This window comes from Theropithecus gelada, chromosome 5 (genome assembly GCF_003255815.1).
Source record: "Theropithecus gelada isolate Dixy chromosome 5, Tgel_1.0, whole genome shotgun sequence".
NCBI classification, from domain to species: Eukaryota; Metazoa; Chordata; class Mammalia; order Primates; family Cercopithecidae; genus Theropithecus; species Theropithecus gelada.
In genome coordinates this window covers 12,798,577-12,825,487 of record NC_037672.1, presented here as the reverse complement: position 1 = coordinate 12,825,487, position 26,911 = coordinate 12,798,577, and the positions used below count along the sequence as shown (strand labels likewise).

The 26,911-nt window shown below is 41.1% G+C and overlaps 1 long non-coding RNA gene across 1 annotated transcript in view; it reads right to left on the bottom strand.

Annotated features, from left to right (window-relative positions):
• Positions 1–5,609: 5,609 nt before the first annotated feature.
• Positions 5,610–26,911, bottom strand: part of LOC112625359 — a 269,763-nt gene continuing 248,461 nt past the window's right edge. Inside the window, exon 4 of the long non-coding RNA XR_003119569.1 lies at positions 5,610–7,472. This is a non-coding gene — a long non-coding RNA (uncharacterized LOC112625359). The remainder of the gene's footprint in view (positions 7,473–26,911) is intronic.

Sequence of the window (26,911 nt, the reverse complement as noted above, 5' to 3'; positions counted from 1 at the left end):
TACTATCCAGATAACTACTGTTAATATTTTAGAATAGTTTCTTCTATCTGAACTATGTGTATATTTTTCATTGCAATATTATGGTATGTTAAAATTAAATATAGCTATTTTTAATACTATCCACTTACTTTTCATTAAGAAGAGCAAATTTCTTTCTGTAGAAAATTTAAAAAATAAACACAAAAAATATATGACACAATTTAACTTTTTAAAAACAATGATCAATGTAATCAATCATACATACTTATAATCAAATAATGAAGTATATAACTAATGATAACCAGAAATAGCTACTTTTGTTTATGTCCTCCACTTTTTCTATGCATTTTAATGTGCTTGAAATAATGACATGCATACTGCTTTTAAGTGTAAAGAACTCAGACATGTTCATAGTTCCTAGATGAAAGATAAAATGGAGTGGCTTAATGACAGATAATATCTGCCAGTGGGTGGTTTATTTCTTTCCAAAAACTGGGGCTTTTTCTGATTTTAATATAAATTTTAAAGATGCAGAAAATTATTATTCAAGTTCTGTGGCATTGAAAATGGTCATATGTCACTCTCTGCAGCTCCACTTTATAGAGAAGAAATGGATTGTTTTGTTATTAATTTTCTCAGTGGTGTTTTAAACATTTCCGTATTTTAGCAATCATTACCAAGTACTTGAACAAAATAGTAGGAATTATTGCTTAAAATGGGCATCAATCATGGACACAATTTCTTTTTCTTTTAATTTTACTTTAAGTTCCAGGATACATGTGCAGAGCGTGCAGCTTTGTCCACAGGCAAACCCGTGCCATGGTGGTTTGCTGCACCTATCAACCCGTCACCTAGGCGTTAAGCCCCACATGCATCAGCCATTTGTAATCATGGACACAATTTTCACATCAAAAGTGGAATAAAGGATGCTGGAAACACATTCCCCTGAAAGTTGGAGGAAGAGCAAAACCAATGAGGGTATCACACCAAGGCCAAGCTTTGCCCTTGGATACACAACTGCACCATGACTGAAATCCTGAGAGTGGAGTCCAATTTGAGTAAAGGGAGATCCACCAGGCTCTTCAGGCCCTGCCTTTCCCATTCTTGGCCTCTTCATTTGTAATCAATTTTGGTAATGTAGAATATGTCCTCAGATACTTCCCCCTCTCCCACTCACTCCCAATCAGTAATCAGGAAATACATTTTCTGAGCCTCAGTTTATCAGGGAATGACTTTTTCATACAAAAGACTAGTTGGAGGAGAACAAAATTCTTGGTGCACTACATTGCTTTTCCACCTAAAAATTCTGCAGACGCAATTCTATTCAAAGACACTTTGGCATTCAATGCTGCAGAAGGAAATCCTAAAGCCTTCCTGTTTTCTCTTCCTTTGTAAGCAACCAGTTTGAGGGTTTAGTTTTGTTTGTTTCATTTTGTGCCTGTATGTATCCTTGTAGGATTCCTTTGTCTTTACATTTTGGTTAAACTTTTCGCCAGAGTAATTTTACATCAAAAAACGTATTGTCTAAACAGCCTAGCAAAAACTATTTACAAATAGTGTGCAAAGATAAGTTTTATAGTTGAGAAATAAAAAGGAAATATTTACTGAGTTGGACAAATTACAGTGCATCTATACAAAAACTCTCTTCAACAATTTTAAATATTAACTAGAGTCTCATGTCCTAATAACAAGAAACATCTACAATATATTGCTAAATGAAAAAAGGAAAAGGGTAGGTACAAAAAGTTTACTGTGATAATCTTGTTGTTCAAAAAACTAATGAATATTTGTAGGAGCTGGTATATGCAGAGTAAAGATCTGAAAGGCTTTTCAGCAAACTGCTAACACCCTTACCTCTGGAGAACAGAAAAGGAGAAGCAAAGAGAAGCTTTTATTATTTACATTATACCCATCTGAGGTGTTTGAATATTTTATAATTTTTATAATTAAAAATAAAGAAAAAATACATGCAATTGCATATCTCAGTAATCGTTTTGGGGTTTTTTTGCTGCTTGTTTTACTAACATTGCTTGTAACTTTAAGAACCAATTTTAACATTTATACATTGGTTTTTATAGGTAGGAATTTCTCGAAAGTATTTTTTATTTGTCTTTTCTCTCTCAAGTAGAAACACTTATAATTCTTAAGTTAAAGCTACTATCTCAGACTTTTTAAGCAAACACATGCTCTCTCATTATTTTCATCTCTGTCCTATACTTTCTAGGAGAGTTCTAAAATTTGTCCCTTATAATACAATATGATTTTCCATAATCTCAATTAAGTTTTCCACTGCTTGTTAATGCTAATGTAATTCTGCTGTTGCACTTTTGGCTCCCTATAAATTCTTCCTTATCTCATCCAGTTCTTTTTACATGACATTTTGTTCTTTCTTTGAAACATTTGTCCTATTTCCAACAGAAATCGAAGAGAGATGAGATGCAAGGCTTGTCCTTGAATCTCAAGACTCCAAATAATTTCCTTAACACAAAAATCTATTTCCTTCAGCAGATGGGTGTCAAGGATTTGCTCTTGCTGTGAGCTTTCACAATAATTTTGGATAACCATTGCTCAGTGTTTCTCCACTGTGATTGCTGTCCTTGTCGAGGCTCATATTCTTCATGTTTTGTAGTTTTTCATCCCCGAATAAAATAAAATGTATCCAAGTCTAGTGTTTGCCAGAAGACCTCAAGGATGTATGTTCCTTGACCCTACTTCTTTCTGGTCAAATCTTCTGTTTCAAGGTGTAACTGATACGAGATGGGGACAGGAAAGTGCTGGATAGAGAAGGGTGGGGTCCCTGGCGAGTGCTCCACCCTCAGGCCTGTGCCCACGAACCTAGGTGAGGACAGGCACTCCTGTTTTCAGGTCCAAATGTTGCATTTTCCAAGACCTCTCCGGCCCGCCATGCCCCCCGTTCTGTGCCTATATAACTCCCAAGAACCTAGCAGGCACACACACAAGTGTGTGGATGTCAGGAGGAACAGACCGGCAGAAGAACACACCAACAGACGCCGGCAGGCCATTGATGGTGGGATGACATGGAATTTGGCCGAGGACAGTTGGAGGATAGCCCAGCCACAGAGCAGCCTGACCCAAGGGAAGACCACCTTCCCACTCCATCCCCCTCCTGGCTCCCCATCCATCTGCTGAGAGCTACTTCTACCACTCAATAAAACCTTGTGCTCATTCTCCACACCAACGTGTGATCTGATTTTTCCGGTACACTATTGCAAAAACCCCGGGGTTACAGAAAGCTCTATGTCCTTGTGATAAGGCAGAGTCTGATTGAGCTGATTAACACAAGCCGCCTGCAGATATCTAAACTGAAAGAACACACTGTAACACACTGGAGCTTCCGGAGCTGTAAACACCGAACCCTAGACGCTGCTGTGGGATTGGAGTCCAAGATCCCCACGATCTGCCCGTCTGCATACTGCTCCCTAGAGGTTTGAACCGCAGGGCACCAAAGAAACGAGTCACTTCCAACGCCCTGCTAGGGGAAACAGGGAACTTTTCCCATTTCATAACTGCCCACCGGCTGAATGCCCACAGCTCCTAGATCAGCTCCACATTCCAGCAGGCTTTACTACCCGTGGTCTTGTAGACTAAAATAGAATTCTGTCCAACTTCTTCTAGACAGTTAATGAGTGGAAATAACCATCACCCAGTTATGCTACACATCACTGCCACAAAGACCCTCCTGCTCCTGCCCTCCAATCCCCGCCCTGTGGTCTTTGGAGCAGGATCTTCTCTGAGGTAGGAAAGTAAATAACGGAAGAGGAGAGGAACACAATTCTGCCTCTTATAAAATGGGGAAAACGCACAGGACAAAGATGGCTAAAAGGGACTCTGATATGGTTTGACTGTGTCCCCACCCAAATCTCAGCATGAATTGTAGCTCCCATAATTCTCACATGTCATGAGAGGGACCCGGTGGGAGGTAATTGAATCATGTGAGCAGGTCTTTCCTATGCTGTTCTTGTGACAGTGAATAAGTCTCCTGATATCTGATGGTTTTATAAAAGGAGTTCCCCTGTACACACTCTTTTTCTTGGTGCCATGTAAGATGTCCCTTTGCTCTTCCTTCATCTTCCAGCATGATTGTGAGGCTCCCCCAACCATGTGAAACTGTGAGTCCGTTAAACCTCTTTCCGTTATAAATTACCCAGTCACAAGTATGCCATTATCAGCAGCATGAGAACAAACTAATACAGACCCAGATGAGAGGCAACATACTGGCTACCCATGACTCTCTCAAACATGTTTGACATGGTTAATACCATGTTTGAAATAAAATTAGGGCAATGCTAAAAAACAAATAAGAGCACACAAATAAAATCCAAATTTCTAGCTTCTTCTGAACTATAAAAATATTTGGCAAGTCCATGTCTGCATTCTTAGAAGACAACAATTGGATGTCTTCATAGACCACGTGCCCTCTCAACTTTGGCTCTGTGCCTCCCTGGTCAACCTATCCATTTTCATTACCTTAGGCATTTCCATTTTCAACACCTGGCATAAACTTGAGTTTTCCGTTGTATTAGTTTCCTAGGGTTGCCCATAATAAAACAAAAATATATACTCTCACATTTTGGACTGGAGGTCAGTCCAAAATAAAGGGTCAGCAGAGGCGTGCTCTCTCTGAGGTCTCAATGACAGAGTCCTTCTTTGCCTCTTTGAGCTTCTGTTGGCTCCTGGCGTTCTTTGGCTTGTGGTCCCACTATTCCAATTTCTGCCCCTGTCTTCATGTGGCCTGAAACATATTCTCTCTGTGAGTTACTGCATGTGTGTTTCTGTCCATTATAAAGATGCTTTCATTAGATTCAGGATCCAGCTTACCCAGTATGGTCTCATTTTGAACTTTAATCCATTGTATCTACAGATAAGCTATGTGGGGGGGAAAAAAAAAGGCACATGTTAAAGTTCTTGGTGGTCATCAATTTTCATCAGAGAATCCATTCAGGTATACACAATTGAGGGGACACACCGTCCAGGGGATCCCCATCCAGGAGATGGACAACAAAAATAATAGTCCTTCTTACCTCTTGCTAACAGAGCATTTCCTCAGTAACACACCCACACCCATAGAATGTTCTCTTCTTTTCAGTTTCATTGGCATTACTGTTGGCAAAAAGTCCTCCCAGATCCAGTCTTCAGGGGATTGTCAGTCCAAGTTTATGGCTGTGTTTTGAGTTTACATCTTCTTCTAAGCCTTTATAGGTATTTTACATTACATTACAGAGAAGCTGTACCAGGGACTGTTAGCAGACACCATTTCAAACCAGCAGTCAATGAATCAACTTTATAAGCTGCAATTAGAAAACAAGGAAAGGATAGAGCTTTTATTCCCTCCAAGTAAAGTCCTCATTTCCTCCACATTCTCCCAACTCTCAACTCCTCTACCCAAAACTATCAATCACATTGGTGACTTTAGAGTGATATGGGAAGAAGGGTGAGGTTGCCATGTGAGTATAGAGCAAGAGACTAGATAAGATTGAGTGAAGCATTGTAATGCAGCTGCTAAGATCTTTTCATTCGGAGCTCTGAAGCTTTTATTTGTTAATGTTGATTAAATAATGAAAATAACTCCAGGTTAAGAAAATGTTAGTAATCAGCACCACACAATAGCTATTGTCAGTGATTTGTATATTTAATGAAAAAATTAATGGCTACATATTCATTATTGTATTATGGATAATACGCCACACCAAATGTGGAAGAATGAAAGTCTTTGAAAACAAGAAAAATGTTTTACTTCTAGGAGGACTGGAGAAAAAAAAATGAAAGAAAGAACAAATATCTTAAAATTTCCAGCGCTCAACTGTGGAAACTGAGGTCTAGATAGGCAAAATTACTTTCCCTAAGTCATCCAACTAATTGGCAATAGAATTGGAACTATAAACAGGAACTATAACCCTTCAAAATCACTGTTCTTGCTAGAAATAACACAGTTAAATTATTTTAAGCAAGTTGAGAACATAACATTTTCTATATTAATTCCATCTACTCATATATTACTTTGCAGTTTCCAAGTGCTTTGTTAACATTTTTACAAAAGACATTGTGTCATTTGATCCCTACAATGATTCTCCTGTATAGGAACAGAAGGTATTACGGTTCCATCCTATAGGTAAGGAAATGAAAGATCAAATTTTCCAGTCTGAAACATTTATTCTTGAACACCATTCACATACTCTGCAATAAATTCCCAAAGGCAAAGATGGCTCAGAGCCCTAAGGGTTGTACAGTCTGAAGGAGGAGAAACAATTGGCTTGGCCATACTGTTGCAATAGAGGAGGGCCCAAGGTCCTAAGAAAGTGAAGAAGACATGGGTAATTAAAGAGCAGAAGTTAGGGAAGGACTTTTTTAATGTATGAACTGATACTAAGGAGAAGACATTTACCAGATGAAAAGTTAAAAAAAAAAAAAAGATATTCGCTAAAAATAGGACATTAGAGCAGGCGGAGGACAGAGAGGTACAATATGGCACTGCCTTTCAGCATGGCTTCTGGGCAGATTGTGAGCTAGGAAGAGCCACAGAGATATGAGATCAGGTTATGAAGTCCCTTCTATGCTAGGGTCAGGAGTTTGAACTTTATCCACCAGGCAAGCAGAGTGGTGAAGGTTTTTAAACAAGAGTGTGACATCAAATTTGTGTTTCAGAGAAATGAGCCTGTATAAAGCATTGAAGTAACACCTTAAATTCAAATACCTCCCAGGCTAAGGCAGGTAACAAAAAAGAAGGGTTTAAAACAATAGTAAGGAGAGATTATGACGAACTGAACAAAAATTAGATGCCCAAGCTAAAAAAAAAAAAACCCAAAACATCAAGATTTACCCAGTTGTTGCTCGCTGTGGACCAGTGAGGTCAGATCATTCAATTTTTTAAGATAAACAGGAAATATGGATTTTTATGTAAAATCATCTGATTTTTCAATTTTTAAATCTTATTCCAAAGAGTGTTTTGGACAATAAAATAAATAAATAAAATGCATCTGTGGACTGCAAAACAAACCATCATTTTCTCATTGAACCTGTATACAGTACAAGAGTCTGGAGGCATGGCCACCAGTTAGGAATCTATTTCAAAAGGATGAACCTAGAGCAGTGCCAGTGAAGCCAGAAAAAAAGGAAGATGACTGACAGTCAGAATACAGAGTTGAGAGGAGACCCACCAGATGGTAGATGAGCAGCATGACCAGGTGTTTGGACTCTGGTCTGTGATTTAGTCCTTGGTGTCATTGTTGTGACTATGGATTAGGCTTTACATTTTTATTTTCAACATAGAAAGGGGTAGCAAAGAGTAGGTTCTGAAAAACCAGCTTCCAATGCCTTCCAAAATTGACTTCCTCTGAGCCCTCCACGTTTAAACTGGTTCCCAGTGTCGCCAGTTGGCATCCAGAGGCAGATTGAGAAGGAAGATGAGTGTTCTCTGTTTCTCTTCTTCATTCTCTAACATGATCAGACTCTCTGACGTATTCAGTTAATGTTCTCTGCCATAAAAAAAGAAATGGTCTCCTTTCCCTAACTATGCTGTCGCTTTGATTTAAGTACTTTTCACCTGTAAATGTCCTTGGTTACTCCTGAACCATATTCTCTCCTATAAAAGGCACTAAATTAAAGACTGCTTTGGCTCTGCATTTTAGTGATTTTGAGAAGCGCTACAAGATTGCTCCTCCCTTCACAGAGCCAGTGAAGTTCACCTCAAATGTCACCTCCTTTCTGTGATTTGCTCTAAGACTTTATCCATTTAAGACCCAGCTCACATGCCCTCTCTTCCATGAAGCCTTTTCTCACCACACGAGCAACCCCCTGTAACCCCAGACTGGGCCAGGCTGCCTTGACTGTGCACATCATCATCTGTTACCATTTAACTCCTCTCCACTCCTGAAAACCTTATAGGCACACAGCAGTCACAGTGGTCTTCTTAAATAGAAGTCAGATCTATCACTGCCCACTTAAATTCTCCACTATGTGGAGTCAGAATAAAACCTAAACTCCTCTAAATTATTTACAAAACCCTGGGCTGTCTGATCCTGCCTACACCTTCTGCAATTCTTTTCCTTTTTTGATTACATTCAAATTATGCTGGAGTTCTGAGGTACCCTCAGATACCACCACAAGGTCTTTGCATTTGCTGTTCCCTCTACTTACAAAGCTTCTGCAAGGTTTTTCACGTAGCTGGATCTTTCTCATCCTCTGGTCTTGGGTTAAACATTATCTCCTCAGAGAGATCATCCATCCCTGATCATGTAAATCTCACTCTCCCAGGTATCCTCTCTTGGCAACTAGATTACTTGCTCCGTACTTACGGCGGCTACAGGAAATGCTTTGCAGCCCTCCAAATGCCAAAGTGTAATTGTCCAAAGGCTTTTGCTATTGCTCTCTGTAATCCACCCATTCACATGCTCCAAAGCTATACTTCCCATGAGATGCTCCCACCCAATGGCTAAGTAAGGCAGGACAAAAAGGCAGCCTGTTCCTGGAAGATATGGGACTCCTATAACTGGCAACTTTGACTTGGGGATCCACAATCGTCTTCGCTGAAACTTCCATTGAGTGCACAGCCGACTGAGACTTCTCCCACACAACCTTCTTACTTTCCCTCCCTGCACAATGGAGTCAGACCAGCATTGAAGTCTGGTGGCTCCTCCAGGCTCCTTCAGCATCTTCCACATGTTCCCTCACCAACCTGTATCTTACTTCTGTTCTCCAAGAACCCAAACTAGCACATTGGAACTTATCCAGAGCTCTGTTTATTTTAATTTGTTTATTAGGTCCCCCAGTAAAATGCTACATATTTGAAAGTAAGGCTCTTATTAGACTTGCTTGCTGCCAAGTCCACTGCACCTAGCACCGTCCTGGCAGCATAGAGTAGGTGCTCCCCAATATTTGTCCAATTAAGAAATCTTCTTCTGGAACCTTGTTCATAGGTCTATTGCCACATGGACACATCATCCTGAAATTATCTATTCACCCTCTTTCATCTCTCACTAGACTTCAGAATTCCTTGAAAATATTCTACACCTGGGATTTGGTCCCAGCATATAGCCCAGAGCCTGAGGCACAGTAATAGCTCAATTAATGTTTGTTAAATTGACATGCCAATTGCTCCTTCTTTACTCACTTCCTCACACCCTAAACTCCCCACACACCCAGGCAACATAAGCTATGTCCTTACCTGTCTTCCATAATGCTTTACCCCAGGTAGTTCCTCCTTCTGTGTCCTATATCTCTGTAACTATCTTCACTATTCTCCCAGTTTTCCATTTTTATTCTCCATCACTAGCCTTCTATCTCCCCACAGAATTCTAGGCCATTCACTCACCAAGTCCTTTCTTCTCACCTCCTAAATAAGTGCTCATTTCATGCACTTTTACTTTTCTCCAATTCTACTGCCCCTACTCTGGTCTAAGCTCCCCTTGATTAATACAAAACATCCTCTTGATAGCGTCCTCTTCCTCTTGGTTTGCATCCTTCCTATATATTCCCCACCCAGCAGCCAGATGCCCTTTCTAAAAGGCAAATCTGATCAGATCTCACAGTGCTGAAAGCCTTTCAAGTCTCAATGGTGGGTTGAGGAGGCCTTTCCGGACTTGAACAAATCCACCCACTCCTGCTTCGTGCCCATCCTTACTGCACACATAACTCCCCTTATCTTCCAGCCAAACAGAGCAGTCTGCAATGCACCAAATCTACTCTGTCTTTCTTGAAGAATTGTCTTCCCCTTGCTCACCCCGACCTTCATCATGCTAATTCTTGTTGATGTCATTTATTCCAAAAAGGCTTCTGCAGACAGGCCCAGTCTGGATAAAGTGGTTTTCTTTGAATTCCTGTGGGAACCCAAACTACTTCTCTTATGGTATTTATTACACTGGTTTGTTTAGTGGTGTGGCCCCTAATGTGTGACCTTCATTTCTAAAACAAAGATTTGATAAGTTGCCTCATTGCATCCAATGCTTTAAAAATTTCCCCTTTTCCTGAAATTTTGGGTGTTCCCAGCCACCTTGCAAGTTTAATCCCTCCTCACCTGCAAGATCTTACCACTCCCGGCTGTAAGCAGAGCCTCACCCATGCGCTGCCTCGACTACCTTTCCTGCTCTTCCTTCTCGTCAAATCATCTCCATCCTTAACTACCCATCTTGAGTGTTCTCTCTTCCATGAAGTCTTTCAGCTCTCTTTCTCTCTTCTATTTAGAATTGATCACCTCTTCTTCCCCTATGGCCCCATGTTATCTGTTCACATTTCTATCATTTACTTCATCACATTTTTTGGTGTATAATTTTCTGTCTGCCACTGGTCTATAAACTTTTCAAGGTTAGAGACAAGGTCTCATTCAGCTTTTTTTTAATCAGTGCCTGCTATACACAGAGAAGGTGTTCAGTACATATTCATTGAATCAACAAATGAATAAACAACTCCATCCATTCTTCAGGGCTCCGCAATTTTTACCTCTCCGATTATTCTCCCTCTTGTGAACTACAATAGATCAGATTGCCTTATTTTCCAAGCTCTATAGAGACAGCGCTATACAATCTTTCTTATTAGGTTCTAAGCATCTGAAGAGCAGGAACAAAACCTCACAGCCTCTCTCTCTCTACCGCCATGCCTTGCACAATATTCTTTCGCTGATTGATTGTTACTGCTCAATCTACTATTTGCTTTTGATTTCTTTAAAAAAGAAAACCTTCTCAGAAATCAAACACCTAAAATCACAAAATGTCCTTTTCTAAAAATAACACATTCCCCAAACACTTGAGGCAGAGCTGTGCTTTTTCTCCTCTCCCGTTAATGAGAGAAAGATACTGCTTCCTCCGTTTTCATTTTGTCTGCATCATGTCTGCGTTGCCTGGAGATTTGTGGCTGTTGCTTCAAGAAAGATCAAATGACAACAGGAGATAGATGGTCTCCTTGATTAAAAGGTGGCACTCAGATACATCGGCTTCCTCCTAATTCAAGAAAGAGAAGCTTGTTTCACAGCTAGTGCCTGCTTCAGGAGCATGCCTCCCGGGGTCAGCTGAGTCTAGCCATCCTCTTTCCAGGTCTGCCCATGCAAGACCTATGCTGTAATATCATGTAAAGTAAAATTTAAGCCTCAAGAGAGGGGTTAGAAATTGCCACTGACTGACTCAGGACCATCCTTTGAGAGACAACGAAAGAATTACCATAGCATGGTGAGACTAACCTGCATTCAAGTCCTAGTCCTGAAAGTGACTAACTGTGTGACCTGGGAAAGTTCGTTAGCCTCTCTAAGCTTCAGTGTCATCATTTGGAGAATAGAGATGACGAAAACACACTTGATGGAGTTGCTAATGTGATGGGATGAGATGATACAAAGTGTTCGGCATCACCTGTCACCTACTGTTTATTCATCATTATCATGAAGTAGCCAGAACCACACCTGTCATAATAGCTACCAGTTGTTGAATACTTACTCTGTGCTGTGTACTAGGCTCATTTTTTCTATATCAATTTTCTTACTTATACATCTTATAACAGTTCTTCAAGCAGGTATTATCCTAGCTGGTGACTCTGAGAATAACTGACTGCATTCCCTGTCCCTGTGCTCAGCCTGTGCATGGGAAATATTTGGGACTTGGTAAATACATTTTGGAACAATGTTGAATGAGTTCACAATTGACATAGTTGTCTAGGACCTGCCAAACCACGGGCTGCTTCCCCTATCTAACATAGAATGTACTTGTTTGCTTAGAATTATGTCCTCTAAAGAGTTATGTTCGACCATTAACACCCAGTACCTGTGAATATGACCTTATTTGGAAATAGGGTCTTTGTAGACATAATAAAGTTAAGAGGAGGTCATACTGGATTAGGGGCTACCCCTAATCTTATAAGAACAATAGCAGGTGTTCTTACAAGAAGGCGAACATTTAGACACAAAGGAACAGAGGCACACGGAGAGAACTCCACATGGTGATGAAGGCAGAGACTGAAGTAGCACATGCAGGAGCCAGGAGATGCCAAGGATAGCTGACAAGCACCAGAAACCAGAAGGGAGGCATGGAGGGAGCCTTCTTTAGAGTTTCTGCAGGGAGCATGGTCCTGTTGATTACTTTGATATGGGGCTTCTGGCCTTAATAATTGTAACAGAGTACATTTCTGTTTTTTTAATCACTCAGTTTATGATAATTCATTAAGGAAACTCTCGAAAACAAATGCAGCACTTTATTCCTTTCTCGGCACAGCAAAATGAAATTTCAGGGCACACACAGAGAGGGTTTAACACCCCTTATTCTCTTTCAAAAGAGCTGAAAAAGCACCCGGTTATTATTTATACTACTCCCAGTTCTCCGTCTGAAGATGAGACTTTTCAGTCATGCCAACAGTTCTGGGTTTCAGAATTTAAGGGCACACTATGGAGAGATTGCTGGTGAGTTTAGCTGAAGCTCAGCAGTCCCACAGGGTTTCTGTTCCAAGCAACAGATGAGAGAAAAGGGAGGCAGAAATTATGAGGACACCTCAATTCCCTCATGTAGAACACTAAGCAGCAGCTTTCTCCCTAAATGTTTCTGTAAAAATATTTATTCTAAAACATCATCCATTAATCTCACGTGCTTCCCAGGAGAAGGGAAAATCATCATGTGTAAGTGTTAGAGAGTTTCAACACCTCTCCTCCCAACCAAAAAGGGTACTGTTCTCTGGGGCTTGCCGTCTGAGGGCCCTGTCCCCCTAGACTGGGAGCCTCATGATAGAGGAACAGCCCCTTTTTGTCCTTAAAAATTCTGGGATGGGAGGGTCGGAGTCAGAAAGGGTCCTCCCAGGATCTGAAAACTCAAAGGTTGTCTGCTCCTTTCTCTTTCTACCAAAGTCTTTGAAGACACAGAGAGAAGCTTTCCCTGACTTTCCCATCAGATAATATTCATTGAGGGTTAAATCCTCCAAACAACACCATTCAGACAATGACTAGGTTTTCATCAAGCTAGAGGTGCTGCTCAAAACCACAAGCTTAAAAATGCTTTCAGTTTAACGGGACAAAATAAAATGAACACAGAGTATTTTTCAAAACTGCCTAGTTCTGGGACAATTGCTGCCAATCAGCCTCACTCCTTGCAATCTCTTCGGTACCAGCATTGACCTTGGGTCTCTGACAAACTATTTGCTGACTCTCTACGGAGCCTGCTATGTATGTTTTCTTCCCATCAGGGCTACTCGAAAGCCCCCATTTGGCTCAAGTCCCCAAATTCCCTCTGATTAGCTCTTGGCCTTCATCCTACTAAGCATGAGATCTGCTGAGTAGAATGGCTGCTGTACCCATCCTGACTCTGGCAACAGGAGCTTCGGTTTTTGCTCAAGAGGGAAAGGGTCTCAAGGGAGCAGTTTGGGTTCAACTTGGATGAAGTCTTCAAGCAGTAGTCTTCAAGGAACTGCTCAGAAACAAAGTTCTCTCTCATTGCATCATTTAGATTTTAAGGACAATACGAGCCTCTAAGATAATTGACTGGGCCAGACTGTAGAGAAATGTTTATGTTATCTTGGCTAAACTGTTGGTGATGGTTAGAAGAAGAAGGAATCAATAAATGAAAAGAGAGAAAAAAGGGGAAAATGACTGGATCTGTAGGAGCAGCAGCTCTTGCAAATCAGATTTGGAAAGGAGTAAGGACCTACATTTCTATCTTGGAAGAGAGACACTCAGATATCAGTAAGTGATCAGGTCGTGGCCAGTTCAAATATTCTGAAGTGTTCTGATAAGAATTTAATAAGGACCACCTCACACATGCACATGCACACACACACACACACAAACATACCTTTCCCTAACTGAAGCATGCAGTTGGGGAATCTCTGGAGTCCAGAAGATGAGTCAGCCTAAATGACTCAGCAAGGAGGAACCAGCGCTGAGGCTGTTGGTGGAAACACAGCTGGAGCAAATGCAGATGGGACCGTGAAGACATTGGATGAGGGCAAGTGAGGATGTGGCTGTTGTTCCCCAGTAGTGACCATCATCCTGTTACCACAACAATAACCTCAAGTTCCCAGGAGGAGCCTGAGGCAGGTCATTTCTGAATCCAAGTCAGTTCACCTCCCAAATGGGTTGATAATGGCAACTTTCTTGCCTACTGACAGGACTCTTGGAATGATTGTATGAGACAATGGTTGCTAAGGAACTTAGAAAAGTACCAATTTCAAACATGTGGAAAGGATTATAAGCATTCTCATGACAAGTTCCCCACCACCTACTGAAGGCACGATGCCTGCTTATGGGAAGAAATGGGGCATCAAAAATTTGAGGTGTGGGCTGGGTGAATCAAGGTACTTGCAGAGTGAATCACTGCAAGCTCAGGTGACCTCGTTATGCAATGTCAGGTGAAAATGTATTTGGTGAAATTGGGTGGAATTTCCCTCGAATCTTGGGATTGTAAGCCAGAAGAGCACCCCGTGAAAGCTGAGTCACAGCGGGGTGAGTTAAAGAGCCCTCAAAGAAGAAATCAGGAGAATTGGATCTCATCCCCGGCATGGCAAAGCCTGTGTCTGTGCCATCAGCTCTCTCTGCGTCTGTTTGCTCACTTGTAAAACAAAAGTGTTATCTCATAATCTTTTCTGCCAGTAACACTTTGTGAGAGTGTGTGTGTGCACATGTATGCATGCAAGGTCCTGCTTTATGCTGATGCAATGCTTTGAAAAACATTAGCTTCTCTTCTACAACATATACTCTGACATCCATTCAGTTCCCCAATTTCCCAGCTCCAAAGTGTACTCAAATTGTCGAGAAGCATGGAGACATCATCCTGATTTGCCAAGTCTGGGCAGGGTACCCCTTCCCCCAGACTCCACCTTTATGCACTGTATAAACTTGGGCAAGTTACCCTCTCTGGGCCTCATGTACTTTATTTGTAAAACAAAGATAGTAACTGTACCTATCTACAGACTTGGAATGAGCATCCAATACGATACTTCATACAAATCATTTAGCACAATGTCTGAGTCTTTAAAAAGACTAAAGCAACATTCTCCCAGCAATAAACATTATCACAATTGCTATTATCATTCCTGCTATTACTGTCATAGTATTGTATATTTCCATACCAGGATATATCCCTCCAAATTGCAGCTGTGTGTTTACTTAAATGGAGAAATCCATGAAGGCAAGGATTGGGCCTGTCCCGTTCTTCACTTTATCCTCCATCCTCTGCTGAATGCCTGGCTGATGGCAGTGCTCAATACTTGTCCTGTTAGATGAATGAAGGGTGTGAAGTAGTGGTTCTCAACCCTGGCTGCACATCAGAGTCACCTGGATATATTTTAAAATTCTGATGTCTACTCCCATCTCCAGAAATTCTGATTTAATTGATAAAGATTAGGACCCTGGCATTAATCATTTTTAAAGGGTCCCCGGGGTCTCAGTGGGCAGGAGGAGGTGAGGCTCACTTGTATAGAGTCTCAAAGATTAGTCACACCATTCATTTCCAAACTTTTCGTTTTATAATAAAACCATTTTTCTCCACAACAAAGTCTCAGATCGAAATCCACTTCAAAAAAGAGAATGATGCAGCTTCCTCTGGTAGAAGTGTTGGAGGTGGGCCCTGGGGCTCTCCATCCGACTGTGTGGGTCCAAGGTGGTCCACAAAGCCCACAAGCCCCTAGAGACACAACTTCCTAGGATTCAAACTGTCCTCTCCTGAGCTCTAAGCAGTATCTTCTCACTGCACCGCACTGCCAGCCTTGCTGACTCCTCATGTAACATGATGCCATCTTCACCCTGAAACTTGGTCTAAGACATACTGCAACTGTTTTTCTTTTACAGCCACATTCAGACACTCTCAGCTCCCAGTGAAAATCATTCCCAGGCCTTGCAGATTGAGGAGAGAAAAAACCGCCTGAAATATATAAATAATTCAAGGCTGAGTTTATTCATGATGCTGTGTTTTCTCCAGGCAGCAGTTTGTATAATCTCTCTTACACTGCCAGTTGGGCAGCCTCCGTAGCATTTATTACTGCAGACAACCCGTTAGAAGCTGTTTTGATTTATACATCTACATTCTATTACAGAGGTAAGTTTAACAGCACACTGCAGTTTCTGCTGCTGACATTGTAGGAGGGGAAAGAAAAAGAAAAAAAAAAAGACAGTGGAGAAAAGAATAGGAAATTATTTCTGCCGTTCCAGAGGAGAGCAAGGAAAATGGGCCTGATATTTTAATGGCATATTTAGTTAGTTATCTGGAACACAGACACACACATACTACACTTACATACAACAACATATGTTTATTGCATCATTATGTCTTCACAAGACAGCAAATGTTTATTGAACATCTACTAAGTGCCAACTTACTCTGTTAGGTCAGAAGGATATATTGGTGGATAAATGAGACAGTTGTTTGTCTCCTTTGTTATTACTGTTTGCTATCACCAAACAATGTCTCTCCAACAATGCTTAGCCCAGCATTGATACATGGTAGATACTTGATGCCTGTTGAGTGAATGAGTGAATTCAAAATGATAAACAAGATGAAGTTATATTGCAACTGTTCAGTTATCTGTCTTCGTGACAATGCTACATAAGATGAACCACACAAAACCTCATTCAACAATAAGCCTTTATTGTTCATGCATTTAGGACATTAGACTGGTTGACTCTGCTCATCTGTGCTCATCACCCAAATAGCTCAGAAATGGCTTGCAGTCCACTGATCAGTTCAGGCTTCTGCTGGGTCCAGTGGGATGACTCAGCTCTGCTCCATGTGTTTCTCATCCTTCAGCAAGCTACAGCCCAGCATGTCCTTATGGCCACGACAGAGAGACAGAGAGTAAGTATGATGGAAACACATGGGCCTCTTGAAGTCTAGACTTGGAACTGGGAAACCATTACTTCTGATACACTTGATGAAACAAGTCACAGAGCCAGCCCAGATTCAAGACATGGGTAAAAGAGTCCATCTTTAGCATGAAGATCTGCAAAGTCACATAGCAGAGACAAGGCTAAAGAGATTAAGAATTGAAACCACCTTTGCAATCTGTCACAGGAACCCAGCAAATTAGAGAAAAGGCAGTGATGGAAACCCATTTCTCAAATGAAATCTATTGCCTTTTCCAGTATCCAAGTGTATCCCCACCCAGCCCGTGAACAAGGCTCTTTGGTGAGTTTAGGGAGGATGCAGATATCTCTCTGGGAATAGTTCATTGTGTTCTGAACGTCCTTCCCTCTTTGATCCTAGGTCTTCACCCAGGCCCTACGTGGGGTTGACACCTGGCTGTGATCCATTGTCCTTGCTTGCCCTTGTTCTTCCTATTCCAGTTTAACCCATCACATTAGGAGACAAAATGTGTTTATAGTACAATTATGAGACAGTATTGTAGCTACCATATATTGGCAGTTTACCATGTGTCAGGGCCTGTGCTGAAGAACTTTGCTTACACTACCTCATTTAATTCTTATGATGACTCTATGAGTTAGTTATAATTATCCCTCATTTTACCACTAAAAAAGAACATTCACAATACTGAAAGAGATTAAGTAACTTGTCCAAGGTTTCACAGCTAGTTATTAATCAAGCCAGGTTTCAACCCTAATTTGTCTGAATGCAAAGTCCATGTTCTTAATCACTATGCTATGCTCTGCCTTCCTTAAACTGGGAGTTCTACTTCACTAAACCATTATGCTCACATTGGTCAAGAATTACCACTTCCTTAAAGCAAAGAGATCATGATATTCTGCCTGGCTCCCTCCTATGAGACACTGGGAAAAAAGGATTGAAGTTCCCACAACATTTCGAATTATTTTGCCCTAGAGACAAGAGGTTGAAGAGGTTCACTCAACAAGGGCAGGTCATTAAGTTTTCAGCCTCGTGTAATTTCTACCAGCTTTCACCAGAATATCCTAGGCTTGTTAGAGTTAGTACTAATGAGATCATAGATTATAGATTCCATCAGGAGGAAGAGGGATTATACAAAGACTTAGTGGTGCTTATTGGTATAACATGCACTATGTTAAATCCAACTGGCCCAAAAATAAATGCAATCTATGATCTCATTTGCATATTATCTCTCTTTGCATAATCCCAGGTCAGGAAGGAGGCTGGTTCTGGACAAAAGAGAAGCATGAGAATTACATCCACGCTATTGCAAAAGCTTATTCCTACAGCAGCACCTTAATGTGGACCAATGGGAGAATGTAACCCAGTGGAATAAATGGAAGCTCATTCCAAAGCCAAGCTGTGGAAGGGCACCGAATTTCCCACAGATTGTCTGTTCAATCCCCAGTATCAACAGGGTAATGTCCAGCCTCCCTCCTCACCTCCACTTGACATTTACACCCAACGAACAATGGTCAAATGGAAATCTACTGCTTAGTTTATAGGTTTTCGGGCTTGTGACAGTTCCACTGTAGATCCCTAATCAAATCTGGATTCAAGAGCATGGCTTAGGTTTAAAGCCCTGAGAGGAGCAAGCTCCGGCATGCTGGAGAAGAAAGATATATAACCAGTCAACAGCACAACTAGGTGCACTGAGCCAGAAAACTGTACGGGTGAGAATGACAGACCTGCTTCACCCCACTCAAGAGGGAGTTCAGTGGGCACTGACTTCCACTGGGGATGGATGGAATCCTCAGTACGAAATGGAATCCCCAGTACGAAATGTTTACTAAGTCAGCAAAAAAGATGAAAGAGCACCGATTATGTTCAAGCACAAGAAAAAGTAGAGATTAGAATCCTGCCTTTAAAGTGCAGTGAAGGCTGGGCATGGTGGCTCATGCCTGTAATCCCAGGACTTTGGGGTGCCAAGGTGGGTGGATCACCCAAGGTCGGGAGTTCGAGACCAGCCTGACCAACACCGAGAAACCACGTCTCTACTAAAATTACAAAAATTAGCCAGGCTTGGACATGCCTGTAATCCCAGCTACGCGGGAGGCTGAGGCAGGAGAATTGCTTGAACCCCAAGAGGCAAGGCAAGGTTGCGGTAAGCCAAGATCATGCCATTGCACTCCAGCCTGGGCAACAAGAGTGAAACACCGTCTCAAAAAAAATAATAATAATTAAAATAAAATTAAAAATAAAGTGCAGTGAACTCACTAATAAACATGTCCCAGAAAGTGTTAAGCCTGGATCAGTGAGACTGTCAATCCCTCCCTCCTTGAGACAGAGTGAGTGAGGGGGTAGGAAGAGGAACATACTCTTTGTCTTCAGCATCCCTCCCATGAAGAGGATGGGCAGAAGTCACCTAAACCTTGAAAAGATTCTATACTATGAAGAAATGGACATCAGCATGGCATCTCTCAGCAAAGCCAAGGGAAGGGTTTCTAATTCTGAAGACTACAAAAACAAAACAAAACAAAACAAAACAAAAACCAGCCAAGTGTATGAGAAAGCAGACAGGAAGAAGCTAATAGGATTGAGGTGCAGCCTGTCCATTGTAGCTTTTGCCTCCTGGGAAGCCAACCTGTCTTTCAGGCACAGCTGTAAAGCATGGGGGCAAAGTCAGGTCCATGAGAGAATTCAGAGGCATAGCTAGAGGAGCCGATGCCAGAGGGGTCTGCAGATGAGGCAGTAGTTGAGGTGTGAGCCACATGGGAGGCAAAAGACTAGAAAGAGGAGGGAGGAGATCACCAGAGAGGACAAAAGGGAGGTGGTGGGGACTCACTCGACATAGGACATCTTCCCTTGCAGGTGGATTTCTACCTCCCTTGGAGGGCTCAGGCCAGGGTAGAATGGACAGTGTCCAAATGATGCTTAATGAACTCCTCATTTTGATTTCTTTGTTCTATGAAGGCGTGTGCAACTGCATTAGTATGCTCAGCAAAAGGCCTCCTTTTGTTGTGGCAGGTGCTGCAGGAATTCAGAACAGCTGATGTTTCATAAAATCATGAGCCTGCAGAGAGCCCTGGGAGGTCAGAAAACCCAAGCCCCTGCCTCTCACATCTGTTCTATCAGTGGAATGGTGCTGCAGTTTTAAAATCATGTTTATTGTACTTCATCTTCTTATTTTAAGAGAGATACACTGGGTGCACTTTTATTGGAGAAAAGGTGAAGCAAGCAGTAAAGCACAGAGAAGGGAAAAACAGTTTCTAATCTTACAGCCCAACGACAGCCACTGTTAATATTTCAGCAAAGCCCCTGCTACACTTTCTCTCTCTCTCTCTCACCCATAGGGTATGGGTGTGATGCGTGTGTGTGTGTGTGTGTGTGTGTGTGTGTGTTGTAAGTATATAAAAAGAATGTGGGAATTTTTCTGTTATTCCAGAATTAACAAATAAAACTGTGAACAAAGAGGCATTAAGTGCTACACATTCTAAATAAAGCCAAACACCTTCCTTGAGTCCTTCATGAGGTATATGACCCAGTAATCCTACTTCTACTTATATATCTAAAGAAATTGAAATCATTATCTTGAAAAGATACCTGTACTCCCATACTCAGTGCAGCATTATTCATAATAGTTTAGATATGGAAACTCTATGTCCACTGAGGGATGAATGGATAAAGAAATTGTGGTATATACATGCACTGGAATATTTCTCAGTCTTAATAAAGAAGGAAATCCTGCCATCTGTGACAACATGTATGGAACTGTAGAAGATTATGCTAAGTGATATCAGTCAGGCACAGGAAGACAAATAATGCATGATCTCACTTAAAACATGAAATTTAAAATAGCCAAACTCGTAGAAGCAGAGAGTAGGATGATGCTGCCAGGGGTTGGTGCAGGCGCAGGCAGGAATGGAGAGATGTCGGTCAAAGGGACGAAGTTTTGTTATTTAGGATAAATAAGTTCTGGATATCTAAAGTAAAGCATAGAACCTATAGCTAAAAATACAATATTATAGTTTTTTAATTTGCTAAGAGTGTAGGCTTACTTTAAGTGTTCTACCACCAAAAAAATAATAATTATTAGAGTAAAAAGAACTGAAAGAAACTTTGAGAGGTGATGGATATGTCAGTATTTGACCTTGGTGGTGGTGATGATTTCACAGTTGTATATGTATCCTCAAACTCAACAAGTAGTAAAAATTAAATATGTACAGCATTTTACATGTCAGTCATACCTCAATAAAGTGGTTTTTAAAAAGAGATGGCTGAACCTCACTGCTACCTGCAACCATAATTCAACACCACCACCAACCACTACCTCACATTCTGTAAAAGTAGATTGGAGAACGGGGCCATCTATAATTGCTGGGTGGAAACGCTGGGCTAGAGCACATCTGAGAGCTAAACAGAGGGTCTTCCCAAAAGATAATTCATAAAGATTGGGAACACTTTCAAGAAGGGAATGCTGATTTCTCATTCCCATTGAGCACCTGATTAGAATGTAGCCCCGTTGATTTGCTCTGTTCCCACTTAAGTAGGAAAACAGAGCCGCATTGAGAGAGCGGGGCAGAGGGAGACCGTCGGTGGAGCAGCCTGTTCCTCTGCATGGCAGAGAGGCGCCCACATTCTGGAGGTCAAGTGAACTGAAGAAGAGATTCACACAAGCATGTGGGCTGCCAAGGAGAAGGACCCAAGCAGCAGGAGGCTGACAATGAACCACAAGGAGGCATCTGAGGGAGGGTTGGGATCTGGAGTTAGATCTTCTTTCTGCAGTTGGGAGGGGGCTCAGAAAAGTGACCAAGCACTGACCATGAGGGAGCCACAAAGATGGAAACCAACCAGAGAGAGCTGTAAGGACCTTCAGTGTGAGTCAGAAAAACAAAACCACCAACAGAGTGCACTGTGCCTGCCGTGGGTTAAATAAGCAACGCCTGTCCTTGGCCTCTTTCTCCTCCACTCACCCACACACCGCAGCACCTATCTCTATATGAGGGGATGAGGAGGACCATTCCCAGAGAAAGGATACAGGAGGAAGGGTAAAGAGCAGATAAGGTCCCTCCCAACTACCTCCCCCAAGTCTCAAGCCCAGATAGCACTGGAGTGACAGGAAAAGATGAGACTACTCTCTTAAGCCAGAAGAACTTGTGCAACCAAGGGGAATGGGAAAATATGTAATCTGCTACACTATGAATGAGAGATTTAATACAGCATTATTGGGAACAGGGACTAGGGAAAAAAAAATCCTTTGATGTTTGTAACTCAGCAAGTTTATATACTTCAATAAACCCAAAATACACACACACACACACACACACACACACACACACACACCCCTGAGTATACATGTACAATTTTAAAAATCCAGTCAAAGTAAAATATAGCCAAAAGCTACTTTATTTTTTCACACTCTGCCTTTCTTCCTTGATCTTGTGATCCTCCCTTCAGTGAAATTAAAGAATTTAAACTTAAACCTGGTGGAACTTTATATTATTTTGAGCCTTGAGAGGAATGTGGCTATGTGGCCTGTGTCATGTGTAGCATACAGCTGCAACTTCGGCTTCTCCAATCATAGATTAACTCCCTTACTTATTCTTGTACTATAGACGACAAGGAAAGACCAAAAAGCATGAGAGTTAGGACTCCCAGGAATCTATTACCCCTCCTTATGGAATGTTAAAGCAATCTACCTTGGAATGTAGGAACCTGTAACCAGTGAAATCACTGTAAAATATGTATTGGTCTTACAAGGAAAATATTGCAACTGTTAAATGTCTCCATCTCTGCCTATGTAAGTGAAAGCCTTAATTTCCCTACTTTGGAACACTGACCCATTCTTTTGGAATCCGTGTTTCCTCCTGGGTTGCTACCCTCAGGTTTTACACTTGAATAAAATCTACTTAATCATATTTTCTGAATCTCATTATTTAAGGTTGACGCTTCTCAGCACTTGCATGAAATCTCATGCAATTTCCATCATTTCTCTACTCACTTTCACATATAACAAAGTTCATACTCTGTCTCAACCAACTTAAAATGCTTCTCCACTCCACAGTGCATATGTGCTTTATGCTGGGAACCTGAGGGAGGAAGGACATCGTGGTTTCAAGGCAGGTTTCTTCACTCTCACTTGCTTCCTCAGTCCACGTTGTCCCTCACTTTCTAACTGTTGTTTAGAACTCTCTAAAGGGCACGGTGGCTTTGTAACATGTCAGCTTAGCTAAGCAGGAACTCAATTCCCAGAGTTTCATCTCCATGAGGTTCCAAGTTGAAGAGGCTATAAGAAAAATGTACACGAGATAGAAAAGACCATAGTGAAGAAGCAGCCACGCTTAACACCTTCAAGTTTGGTGTAGGCCGCCAGACACTGGCAGCTCATGCATGTGGCAGCTCACTGATCTGCCAGCTTGTGTTGCTGTTATGGGACAGCACCGAGGCTTACACCTTCTACATTGCATTGCTGTGTGGGGCAGGACCTGAGCTCATAGCTTCTAGAGTGTGTTGCTACTTTGGGGGAGCTCCTGAACTTGCAGTTCCTCTAGCACTCCCTGGATCTCTTCCTTCAGCTTACTCAAGCCCTGGGTCAGATGCATGTGCAACTCCATGTGAACAGTACCCATCTCCCATTAAGTTTGGAGGTAGTGGGAGACAGACAAATGCTTCAGCTTGTTTTTGTGGAATTCAGTACCTCTCATGGGTTTCCCTTGTTCTCCCAACTCCCTGACCATCTCCCATCTCAGCTGCTGGCTTGGGTGACCTATAGTGACTTCAGGCTCAACATCAGACACAGACCACCAGTCCTGCATGACATCCCCACCAGCTCCCATAACAGTGTAAGATCTAATTCCTACTCATAATGGTTCTTCTTCTCTGATTGGGCCCTAATTGATACTAAGTTATAAAGAGCATCCAATAAAGATGCTCTTTATATTTATATATACTTCTTGATAAAGAAGAACCAATTCCTGCTGCTTCAGTGCTTGCAGTAGCTGGTCATGCACAACAGTATTTCAGCCCCTGCCTTCCTTTCCACTTACACATTATCTCATTTTGTCACTTCATCTCTCCAGGTAGCATCCTCTCAGAAAACTTTTACAGTGCAGCCCATAACTAGCTCCTTTCCATAAAGTTCACTTCTAGCATACCAGGAACACACATAAATCTTAGGCCAACTAAATTCTGCAACTATCATAACTTCTCAACATAGTCCTCTATAAACATTTTCAACGCAAGATCAGGTACTGGTGCTTATGTTCCCCAAATACCAAGAGAAACATATTAAGTTCTTCAGTCAGTTTTCTTTGGCAAATTGTTGTTTAGTAAATACATCTTCTCCACGTGGTACAGTTTATTTCTCCAGTCTCATTGATGTAGGGCAAGTCATCTGACTTGTTTTTGCCAATCAGTTACGGAAAGAAGCAACATTGTGCCAATTCTGAGCCAAGATCTTAAGAGACACAACATCTTTCAGCTGATTCTTGTATTTATCCCACCATGTCCTGGGCAACCACTGGTTCCAGGAAAACAAGACACAGTGAAGAGACTGAAACCCAATCTACATCTAGGAACAAGCCTGACCAAACCACAGTCTGAACTGGAGCTACCAAGAGGAACTCAGCGTAGATCTTCCAAACTGCAGGCTGCCTGCAACTTCATGAAAATAAATGTTTATTTTAATAACAATAAGATTATGAGATTGTTTGTTACACAGCATTATTATGGTGATAGGTGACTGGTACACTTTGCTTATACTTTAGTGAGAAGGAATTATTTGCCTCCAGTAATTCTCCCCAGCTCATTTTCCCAGATATCCAATCTCCTATCAATTCTCAGCATCCTTTGTATTGAGGTGGGTGATGAGCTGATGCTGAGAGAACCAGCTCTGTGACATCTCCTTTGCAAGTGCTTAATTGATGGTTTAGCACATCATTTCAGAAAACGAGAAGACTTGGGCACTTAGTGTGTAGTTTGGGCACTGGAGTCAAATCTGAGATGATAGAACAAGTTATGCTTACTATTCTCCTTCACACATACAAAATTTGGATCATACTATATATATAGATCTACGATCTGACTTCTTTCACTTAAAAATAGATTGTAACATTTTTCCATGACACTCAATTTTCTTCTATATCTTCAATTTTCTCTTTCTTTGAAAAACTATTAGAGAATAAATGAGAATATCCAGTGGAGTAAGGAGAATGGCAGAATTATGCACTTGGGCTCTTCTCACCTGCATTTGTAGGGTTTTCCCTGGCATTCTGGGTGTTTATGTAAACCAAGAGAACCTCAGTGTTACCCACTTGTAACTGAGGTTCTCTCGGTTTACATAAGCACTCAGAATTCCCAGGGAAATATGAGGTTGTGCCACTTGTTTCTCTTGTTTCTCCATTTGGTTAAGACTAGGTACAAACGCAGAGTCAATGACAATAAATTAATTAAGTTACACTGAATTAAATTGAAATAAAATATACTGAATTGAACTGAACTGTAAAGAAAACAAAAAAGAGGTGTAATATTAGTCTGCACTAACTCCAGCGTGAAAAGACTCCTGAAACAAAATGTGTCAGGTGTTTTTAAAGAAGATTTATTTTTGCTCTCAATAAATTAGGAACAGCAGTAAAGAAAAACATCCTCCAAATGTTCAGAGGTTTCTCTCTTTATCCCACACCAGGTCTTTAGATCTTTAAAGGGGAAAAAAAGTTTATGACAAATGATTTATTTTGCTAAAAGAATAAAGTTAATTTACATCTCCAAAGGGCATTATAGATGAAATTGCAATATTTCCATGTTCCCAAAAGTTTTACTCTTTTTTTCACTCTATCACTACTTCCAAAGAAAAAACTCTTGCCTTGAAAGTGTTTCAAAATATCTTATCTTTGTCCTTGGTCATTTCCAACCATGTAGAGCTTTTCATGTCAGGACCATCAACATGAAAATGCATGGTTATTCTCAAAAGATGTTTTTCTAAGCCTACATATTCACTGTAAAGCATCCCAGAATCCTCTAGCGTGAATGTTAATAAGCACAATAGGGTTGGAACTGATGGTCTTGAACTCTTATCTTTCTACACTGATCGTCAGGAACTGTAATGTAAAAAGCACAAAGCTTCCCTTAACAGCTACTATACAACCATGGCAATGTTAACAATAACAACTATCAATCAATTATACAAGCTAGACATGATTCCATCATTTAACTCTTATGACCAACCACACTCTGTGAAACAGAATCTTAATATCTGAACCATATAGATGAAGAAAGAGAGGGTTTAATGACTTGCCTAAGAGAATGAAGACAGTAACTGATGGAGCCAACAATGATATTCTTGCTTCTGACTCCAAAATCCTCACTCTTAAGTATTTTGCCTGAAACCCTATCTCTCTTCGAGACAGAATAATAATAATATCAACTATCATTTATTAAGCCTTTCTGATTAGGCCCCACCTTCCTTGTTGTTTATAGATATACTCAATTTGAACTTATTCCACATTAGCATCCAAAAAATGCCACATCATTTACTAGTCGAAATGGAGTAAAGTCTATCTGTGAGCCCACAGTGGGAAGAATGGCAGGAAGACCACTGAATGTCATTAGAGAGTGGCTCCTCTTCTCTACTCTTAAATAAGCACACCATCATAGTTCCTGGCCCAGAACATTTGGGAATGGGTCCTGTAGACATCACCTTGTCTATGTTACTTCTAAACTGTACTGCCCAGGCTCCGACCTCTGTGGGTTTGCAACTGGCCACACCCTATCCAGGGTAGTACATGTCAACAGTGCCCAGGCCTCTGCCATCTTCAGAAACTCCAAACCCCTTGTATCTTCCAAGGCAGATAAATACCCAGCATCAGTGTATACCTAGTGTTTAGAAACCAGTCTTCTGGGGTTAGTGCTGAAGAACTAACACCTTCTACCATAAAGGCCTGAAAGAGCTACTTTAGGAATTTGAACACACCAAGGGAATCTTCCATCCACCATGAAGAGAAAAAAGAAAAAATATGTATGTGTAAAGGAACTACATTATGCCAGACACTTTGCCATGTCCTGCTCTACTTTGCTTACAAAACTGCAAGGTAGAGATTATTATAATTGGTTTTTAAGATGAGTAAACAAAATATTAGAGAAGTTTTTTTTTTTTTTTTTTTTTTTTTTTTTTTTTTTTTTTTTTT